General features: G+C 34.1%; 2 non-coding genes across 2 annotated transcripts; one reads left to right on the top strand and one right to left on the bottom strand.

The window, feature by feature from the left end:
- Nucleotides 1–749: 749 nt before the first annotated feature.
- Nucleotides 750–822, bottom strand: Trnaf-gaa (transfer RNA phenylalanine (anticodon GAA)). The gene has a single exon. It is a non-coding gene; the product is annotated as a tRNA-Phe (tRNA).
- A 7877-nt stretch (nt 823–8699) lies between these two features.
- Trnaf-gaa (transfer RNA phenylalanine (anticodon GAA)) lies at nt 8700–8772 on the top strand. Its single transcript has one exon. It is a non-coding gene; the product is annotated as a tRNA-Phe (tRNA).
- Nucleotides 8773–10152: the final 1380 nt, after the last annotated feature.

Consider the following 10152-nt stretch of genomic DNA (forward strand, 5'->3'; position numbering starts at 1 on the left):
CTGAAATTAACGGAAAAGAGTAATTATACACCAAGGATGCTTTATAGCGAGTAAAATTTCTGTTTCGATGGATGAATACAAGTCGGCAAGTTGAAATGCAATATTTCCATTTCAACTTGCCAATATATTTGTACTGGTTTTGCGCATGCGCAAAACTAATCAATGCTAAAAGTGATTTAATTTTAAAACTTTCTTATCTATCTAACGGGTTAGCTCAAACGGTAAGGAAGTCTGCTGAGTGCTGCTGCTGCGCACTAAATGTTTTGGTATTGATTCTAGTTGATGACACCCAAGTCATTATTTTTTTAACTTTTAAAATCAGTACTATATATTAGGTACAATAATTTAATAAATAATTGGCTCTGTAATAATAAATACGAAAACTGAATAATTTTTTTTTTTTAATTTAAGCGCAACTAGGTGTTAATAAAATGGGAATGAATAATGAATAAAATAGAAATGTGAAAAGCACGAGAACTGCTCGATGCCGGAACCGGGGTTGAACCAGGGACATTCAAATCGTCAGTCGAATGACTTTCTTTGTTTTACAAATTTATTATTGCTTTTAAGTCTCTACTGTAACATGTGTTTGCCTATCTCTCTTTCTTTCTTTCTCTTTCTCTCTCTCTCTCTCTCTCTCTCTCTCTCTCTCTCTCTCTCGGTAAGGTTATATATAAATTAAAAAAAAAAAAAAGATGAATAATACAGATAATATTTATTAAAAAAAAAAAAATGTGGCAACCGCCAGATGCCGAAACCCGGGATTGAACCAGGGACCTTTAGATCTTCAGTCTAACGCTCTCCCAACTGAGCTATTTCGGCTGCCAGGAGTTTTCCTTTACAACGGCCACGCTTTAACTCATCCAACAGTATTGATCGCAATCGATGGAACCGTATGAAGTCAGAATCATCTATATTTGAACCCATCGATCGAGATGGCCTAAACATGTTCAAGGAGAGTGTTTGAAGGAAATGGTTTCAACAGCGCACTATGTGTCTCCTTAATTCGTACATCTTGACATCAAAATCCTGAATACTACAACAAATACGGGTTTTATTTTATACACAATATTTCAAGTTTTTGTGAAAACAAATAGATTTATTATTATTATTATCATTATTATTATTATTATTATTATTATTATTATTATTATTATTACTATTACTATTATTACTACTACTACTACTACTACTACTACTAATACTAATACTATTATTATTATTATTATTATTATTATTATTATTATTATTGACTCAATAGGAGTAGTCATACAGGCCATTATCAAAGATTTCTCTTTGTAAACAACTTGTGGTGTTATCTGGAGTCTGAGTGACAACAAGTCTCCCCAGATTTCCAGTACTCTCCACCTCTTTCGATATACTTTGCAAATCGTAAAAGCCGCTTATTGATTTCTTGTTGGCGGCGGTCATTGGTCTTTGCACTCATCCAGCGGAGGTCTGGCTAGTGCTTTCTCTCCTCTGTCTTTCCATCCTCCTTGGCCCTCCTCACTTATTTGGTTTGGCGTCTTTTTTTTTATTAACGCACACAAAAAATGAAATGGGGGGGGGGTTAACTTACAAATATGCAGTTTTAGTTTTATGATTCCATGTGATACGCCTTTGTGTTTTATATTTATAGCATTTTCTGCAGGTCCAGTTTGTGCCTGTAAGTCATGTGTATTGGTCTCCGCATTCAAGGGGTTTCCTTTCAGCAGTTTCTACGACTGCTATCCGTTGTATCTGACAAGGCATCCCTCTGATTCCAATCTTACCCATTTTCTTTTCATGTATATATATATATATATATATATATATATATATATATATATATATATATATACTAGCAGAAGTACTCGTTGTGTACTGGGTTCAAAAACAGCCTACAGAAAATGGACTGTGATTGATGAAAGTGTGATAGGTTATGAAAAGGAGGGGGTTGTAAACAGATAGGTTTTGATACTCAAAAATTTTACCCTAAGCAAAATATGATGAAAGTAAAGATAATTTTCGCGAAAATATATTTTTTTATATCAACTTTGTTTCTGTTCTTAGCCAAGAGTGACCAACAAAATGATGTTTCTTTACAAAGAGAAAATGTTATATATATAATAATATAAATATACAAGAAATAAATGTTACCATAGTCAATGAAAGTTACTTTTATGGTAGAAAAGTTCATTGGTTTGTATTTTTAAGTAGTCTGTAAAAAAAAATTTTTTTAATTTACGAACCGGTTTAAAAACAAATCAAAATGGCAGCGACTTTGAAATGGAGAGCCCCGTTTTCAATTTGAAGGAGTGGCACCTGAGCATTCTGTGTTAACAATTTAAGAGAGTTCCGTCAACGTAAGAAATATTTATAAACATATTTTAATGTTTTCCGTTATTTTGTGCTTGAGGAATATTCGATTATGGCATGTATAGTTTATATAAAAATTCATTTAAGTAGTTATTGCCTCAAATTTCGTTTTAATTTCGGTTCCCTGAAATTATCTCAAGTAAAGAGCATTAAAAACTATTGCAAAACAAAAAAATCATGAACTGAACTTTTATTGACTATGGTAACATTTATTTCTAGTATATTTATTTTTTCGGGTAGTCGTTTGTTGGCTTTTCTGCTAAACACTCTTGCTAAATAATACCGACGAAATATCGAAAAACAAAGAAACAAAAACAGTTTTGAAAAATAATGAAGCTTTACTTACTTTAGTAAAATAATCCGAAACAGCAAAATGGGATATCAAAAAAGTAAACACGTAATTACTTTAGTTTTTTAAAGCAAATAATCGATATAAATATGAATAAGAAGAAAATGACGCCCTTTTCAAGCAGAACAGCTTCGTTTCAGTTTTACAGTATTGAACGGTGTAGTATTGCGCCGTCGGATTCAGGGTTGTACTATTGTAATGTAAAGAACACGCAGAAAGGGGTGTAATCAACTGAATTCCTTCTAGTGCACTGACAAAAAAGCTTAAAGAGATATATAAATAAAAATAAAAAGGTTATATAAATGTTTTTAAAAAGACACGTAATCACGTGAGCAGGATTTTTTCCTTCTTTTGACACGATAACAAGTAACGTTCTTATTTTTTATTATTTATCTATTTTCGAAAGAGTGTCACGTGCTAGTGGAGAAGGAAAAAAACAGATTTATGCAAAATTTGTGTCGAGAATTTTCTAAAGTTCCGACTTTTATTTTGGGTTTCACTTTAATAAGAACGTGAATTTATGAGGTGAATTTATTCGACACAATATGATTCCACTCAAAAAAATAAATAAAAGCTAACGTGAATTAAGATTAAAGTTAAGGTGTTATTGTGGACCCTCACCCCTTTTTAAAAAAAACTTATAAAACTTTGTGGCATATTTACATTCTATGGAGATCAGGCGCGAACGAAGACCCAATAATTTTATCATTCCATATTTCTTCAAACTGAAACATAATTATCAAAGTATACTTACGCAAATAGATATGAAAAGTCTTTGTTAAAGTTTGTGCCATATTTCCACGGAGTACAGGCGCGAACGCAGACCCCACAATTTTATTATACCATCCCTATTTAAGTTGAAACATACTTATCAAAGTATCATTATGTATATCTATATCAAAAACCCTTGTTAACGTTTTTTTTTTCATTTTTTATTTCCAAACTATTTCCGAACGCAGACCTCACAATTTTTATGAACCACCGTTCTGCCAGATCAAACATACCCATTCCTGATCCTCGATTCGATACATCTTCTATCATTATATGTAATCAGTTTTTTTTAAAATAGTCAACCATACAGGAGCCTATTCACGACCAAACCCCCCCCCACACACACATACACACACACACAGAGACGTTCAGCTTAACAATATATATATATATATATATATATATATATATATATATATATATATATATATATATATATATATATATATATATATTAGTGATGGGACGATTCCAAAATTTTTCATGATTCAGATACAATTTACCGATTATTTTCTAAGTTCCCGATTCCGATCCAAGTACAGATTTCGATTCCGATTCTTTTAAAGTTTCTTAACATTTAATTAAAGATTCAATATTTTTAAAAATGTTTAAATGACTGTATCTCTCCCCCCCCCCTCCGTGTAATTCTCGCATATGTTTTGCAAAGCGTAAAAATTCATTTCGGAGGGGGTGGGGGCGTATATTACAAGAGTAGATCTTTCTAAATATTTTTCTCTAATGTTTCATTGTAATTGGTTGAAAATTGTGAAGCCAAGTTTTGTTTTCGTTTCAAAACAAATCTCATTTGCATTTGGTCATCATCAATGCCATTTGAAAATTTTGATAAACGATTAAAAAGAATCAATGATTGCTATGTATAATAAGAGAACAGTTTGGGAACAGAATAGTTAACAAAGCTCATCCCATGTCGCAAATGAGTTTCTACATAATAATCTTACTATTTAGAAACCCATTCTTAACATTGTAATGGGTTTCTGTTAACTATTCTCTCCCTTCTATGAAAAACTGTTCATTTTTTTTTCTTACAATTATAAAGACTTCGTCGGTTAGTATATTGATTTGTGTTACTGTAAAAAAAACAAGCAAACTTGACACGCTTGAACTTGATATGATGCTCTGAACTGAAATAAAAGAGAAGACGAAAGAACTGTGTATGAAGAGACTCAAACTGCTCTTGAAATTTCGACTGAACAATAGCAACTTGTTCACAGCCATCAATTCATGGGCGGTTGTTGTAATTCGATACAGTGCAGCTTTTGTAGGATGGACGCAGGAAAGAATGAAACAGTTTGATGGAGACACACGGAAATTGGTAGTCAAGTATGAAGCACTTCACCCAAATTTTAATGCTCTCTAGCTGTACATCACAAGGAAGAAAGAATGAAAGCTGATTGGGATTGAAGAATGTGTCGGGGGAGAGCTTAAAAGTGTGCACAACGACTTGAAGAATCGAAGCAGAAAAGTTGATTGAGTTGGTAAAAATGGTCAGTTTGAGCGAGATCCTAAGGCACTAAAATGTCGGAACACGTTGAATTTTCTGTGTAAAAGTGACTTGAAAACAGAGACAGTGTTAAGTGTTGAGCCATTATGTTGAACAGAGTGTAATACGATCCTGAGTGCAATTGCCAGTAACAAAGATGGCAGCGTAGAAGCAGTGTAGTTCAAATCAGATCCTGAGTGCAATTGCCAGTAACAAAGATGGCAGCGTAGAAGCAGTGTAGTTCAAATCAGATCCTGAGTGTAATTGCCAGTAACAAAGATGGCGGCGAATTGATTGAATCCAAAATTCGACAATTTTTATAGTAAGTTTAGAAGCTTTTCATTGGTTGCCCACCATGGCTTGTGGTTATAAAAACAATCGTCGAAATCATAGGTCTCATACTCCCCATCAGGAGTCAAAAACATTTCACAGACAGAAAATCCTTTGTTTGCTGGCCAGGAAGAAGCACTAAATACAAATGCAATCAATAGAAACATTTTTTTAGAAGGACCGTTCTGATAAATGCAGGCTACGTGGTGTAACTCTTGAGACAGTGTCACACATTGTTATTGCGTTTTCTACACTTGCTCAATAAAAGTATAAACATCGTTATGACAATGTATGTTCAAATCTGCATTGGAGTTTGTGCCAAAAGTTTGAAATCCAAGTGACGGACAAATGGTTCCAACATCACCCAGACGCGGTAGTGGAAGATGAGGGCGTTAAGATTCTCTGGGATTTCATGACTCGGTATGACGGGGAGATAACTCACAAGGAACCGGATATTGTAGTAGTGAACAAAAATAAAAAAATAAAAGAAAAAATGAATGCCAAATTATTGATGTGGTTTGTCCAAGCAACATCAACTTAACAGGCAAAAATAATGAATAAACTATGGAATTATCAGAAAGAGAGGGTGGAGATTGCTAAGTTGCTGAACAAGAAAACTTTCACCGTGCCAATCATCATAAGTGCGATTGGCTCAATTCAAGATGATCTTGAGAAACAGTTGAACACGTTGGGAATCAAGTACAACATCACCGTACTCCAGAAGTCAGTTCTGCTTGACACAGCAAATATTCTACGCCAGGTGCTTTCCATCTAATTGACTCTTTGACTATACTCACTAGCTTTAGTGTAAGCCCGCCCTTGAGTAAAAAAAAAAAAAAAAAAAAAACGTGTAAAACATTACAACATTGTGAAGTTAACGAACATAAAGACAAACAGATGAACACCTTTAAGTAAATCACTCCCTCAAAACGAGATTCTGCTTTTTTGGATGGTTATGTGGCAGTAAGATTTTTTTTTTGGTTTTTTTTTTTTTTAGAATTTCGAACAGGAAAACAGTTTCGCACGTAAAATTAACGTAAAATGATAATGATTTCTGGTCCGTTCCAACTTTTTTTTTTTATCTTGTCTAATCGCTCAAAAATCGAAACAAAATACTGTTTGGGCTAACATTTTCGCTCGATTGTTGACATTTATTGGACGTGTTTCTACCAGCATTTGTTTAATTTTCGGTTTTGAGCGGTATCTAAGAATCCTTGTAAAGAGCTTATGGACAGCCATACACCTCGTACATCAGTTCGTGCAGTTTTGGCTTGTAAAGACATACAATAACACAGCTGTTACACACTGATAAATTTGTGGAGGTATGATTTCTATAGCGCAATCTGGTTAAACTGTAACAGAAACAAATGGAACTTTTTTCTTCCTCGAATCAATGCCTCCCCCCTGTGCTATTTGGCCACATACTGACCAATCAGGGGTACGGCGCATTGATCCTTCCTATCCCCTAAGGAATTCGGCCAGCATTCGGTTTGAGGAATAAGAGCTCGTCCTTACTGAGAGAGACACCAAACAGAACGGACCTCCCTTTTCTTCTCTCTCTCTCTCTCTCTCTCTCTCTCTCTCTCTCTCTCTCTCTCTCTCTCTCTCTCTCTCCACCTGGTGTTATCTCTACCGGTATCGACGATTCCACTGGGAATAACTACCACGATAGCACCAGGTAGCCGGAATTCAGCTTCTGACCAAGAACATATCACATTCTCCTTAATAAACCTTTCCTGTGTTACCTTTTATGAAGTTGTTGTGTTCGTCATTTCAGAAGCTTGTATCGAATTGTTTATTTTATTAGGTTGTGCCCTAAAAGCATTCAAACCCCTAAAAAACTATTAATTTAAGAAATAGATATTCCCAACCTTCATTCTTAACAAGATATAAAATTACCGCCAAATTGTTGATGAATAATTAATTGACAATTATTGATTTTTTTTAAATATTGTCATTTGATCTGTTTACCGTTATATCCAACGGTGTTTTCTGCCAAATTACATTGTCACCGTCTTTAAAATTCAGCGTATTACACATTATGCAAACTTACACACTATGCAAAATTACACACTATGCAAAATACATACTATGCAAAATAAACACTATGCGAAATACACACTATGCAAAATACACACTATGCAAAATTACACATTATGCAAAATTACACACTATGCAAAATTACACACTATGCACAATACACACTATGCAAAATTACACACTATGCAAAATTACACATTATGCAAAATTACACACTATGCAAAATACACACTATGCAAAATTACACACTATGCAAAGTTACACACTATGCACAATACACACTATGCAAAATACACACTATGCAAAATACACACTGCAAAATTACACACTATACAAAATTACACACTATGCAAAATTACACACTATACAAGATACACACTATGCAAAATTACACACTATACAAAATACACACTATGCAAAATTACACACTATGCAAAATACACACTATGCACAATACACACTATGCAAAATTACACACTATGCACAATACACACTATGCACAATACTTCCAGCAATGCCGAGCTTCAACATATGCCCCCCTCTCTCCCCTGTAAAACATCCATAACAAATCTCTTCTGGCTACCACAACTGACAACAATTTTACATTTTCTCCCTATTTAGGCCTAAAACTAAACAAAAATTATACGAGCAAAGTTTATTTTTTAGAACCAACTGCTTGCGGGACAAAATACTGCAGGTCTGCTTACCAGCTGACCATAACATTGTCGTTTTCAAGTCCAATGTGAACAAATCTTTGTTGAGCTGCTCTTTTAAATAATTGTATTGTGTCAAATTTACATCAACATTGCCAATCTCACCGCTAACCTAATTTATTAACCTTTATCTTTAAGTGGTCTATGAACCTGGATATAGAACTACCCCTCCCCCCTGCGGGGCTGGACACCAAAGTTCAAGCAAAGACCATTGCCCTTGTGGCAATCAGTTATTGGTCAGTGTAGGGGGAACCCTTCATACCAATTGTCACTATCCAGCTCTCCTACTCCCCGGGGAATTTGTCCCCATTTCTCCTTCACTCTCCACATTAAAAAACGGCCTTGTGTCTAATTTGCTCAGTGGGGAAGCAAATAAATCCAGTCTATGAACCTGGATACAAGGTAATTAAAAAACAAAATGCAAAACTAGTTCGTGAAATGTTATTTTTGTACACAATAAGCATTGTGCGTAAATATGAAATAAAAATCCTATATCTGCTGGTTGAGTTGAAATCTAAATGTTATAAACAAAAATATCATGTTTCCTTACACGAGACTGCGTGAACGGACATTTAAATAGTAATTGACGCTTTTGGGCATTTGTTAAAGTAGTTAATAATAGAATTAGCTACTGGCAGCCGAAATAGCTCAGTTGGGAGAGCGTTAGACTGAAGATCTAAAGGTCCCTGGTTCAATCCCGGGTTTCGGCATCCGGCGGTTGTCACTACTTTTTAAAACATTTATTTGCTTCATACCTAATTCTATATTTTTTATATGTTTATCTTAACTGAGAGAGAGAGAGAGAGAGAGAAAGAAAGAAAGAAAGAAAGAAAGAAGAAGAAAGAAAGAAAGAAAGAGAAAGAGGAGGAGGTTATGCATGTCAAGAAGTTTTACAGTAGATTGATAGGAGATATATTAATGTAAACTAAGAATTGTGTACTTCAAATACGGCTTAAGACGTGTGTAGTTTCGACAGGCCGGTAATTGAACGTTCCTGGTTCAATCCCAGTGCGGCCGTAACATGCTCCGCTGCAAATGTTTGATAGAATAGTTTAAATTCACTAGACACGAATTGCGTCCTGTTCTCTAATCTATATCGCTTGAAAGCTAAGTTTTTTGCTCGCTCTGACATTGATATTAAAAGCCTGCCTTTTCTATTTAAAAATTATTAAAACGAATTTCTTAATATACTCATTCATGAATATGGAAGTGACTTCATGAAGGTTACTTTGCATATTCTTTAAAAACGCACTTTAATAATTTAATTATTTCTTTTTTTTTTTTTTTTTTTTATTAGATGGTTGGTTTCATATAATTATTACGCCCAATTCTTATTCATGCATATTTTCTACATCATGCATAATTACATAGCGTTTAAAATAAAAAAGATTCTAGCAAACGCACTTGTTCTTATAAATATATGTGTGTATATATAAAAATGACCTATGACCTTGCCTGCACGCGTAGAAAAGGTCTCTATCAGAATCTCCCTTACATTTCTGGTAACCAGACTTAAAACTTAATATATAGGGTATTTGGACCTGTGGAACACTTTCGATTTGGATTTTAGCCGGTAAAATAGTTGTTCAGAGGTCAAAACTGAAAAAAATATCATTGACCTTGGCCTGCCGTTAGTCGACTATACCTTTATTTCTGCGCATGGGCTAATTAAAAGTTATAGGCTAAAAAACGTTATGTTTTGCTGTTTTTGTATAAGTATGGATTTAGGTTATACGCAAACAGATGAGGGTGGAGAACTATGTTTTGGTTTCGATTCTAGCTGATGGCACCTAAGTCAATACACACACATTATATATATATATATATATATATATATATATATATATATATATATATATTTGCTTTTGAAATCACTACTATATATTAGGTACAATATAATGATCGATAGAGCATTGGCTCTATGATAATAACTACGAAATCTGTATATGTTTTAGCGTATTTTAAGACCGAGCAATGCCTGTCGGTTTGCTAGTATAACCACGGCAACCGAGAGTAAGAAGAACGCCTGTTAACTGAAAAATGCTTGCAGACAATGTAGGTAAGATTTGTCAGACTGTCAGTACTATATA

The sequence above is a fragment of the Euprymna scolopes genome, chromosome 18, assembly GCF_053919585.1.
Source record: "Euprymna scolopes isolate OS-2025 chromosome 18, ASM5391958v1, whole genome shotgun sequence".
Lineage (NCBI taxonomy): Eukaryota > Metazoa > Mollusca > Cephalopoda > Sepiida > Sepiolidae > Euprymna > Euprymna scolopes.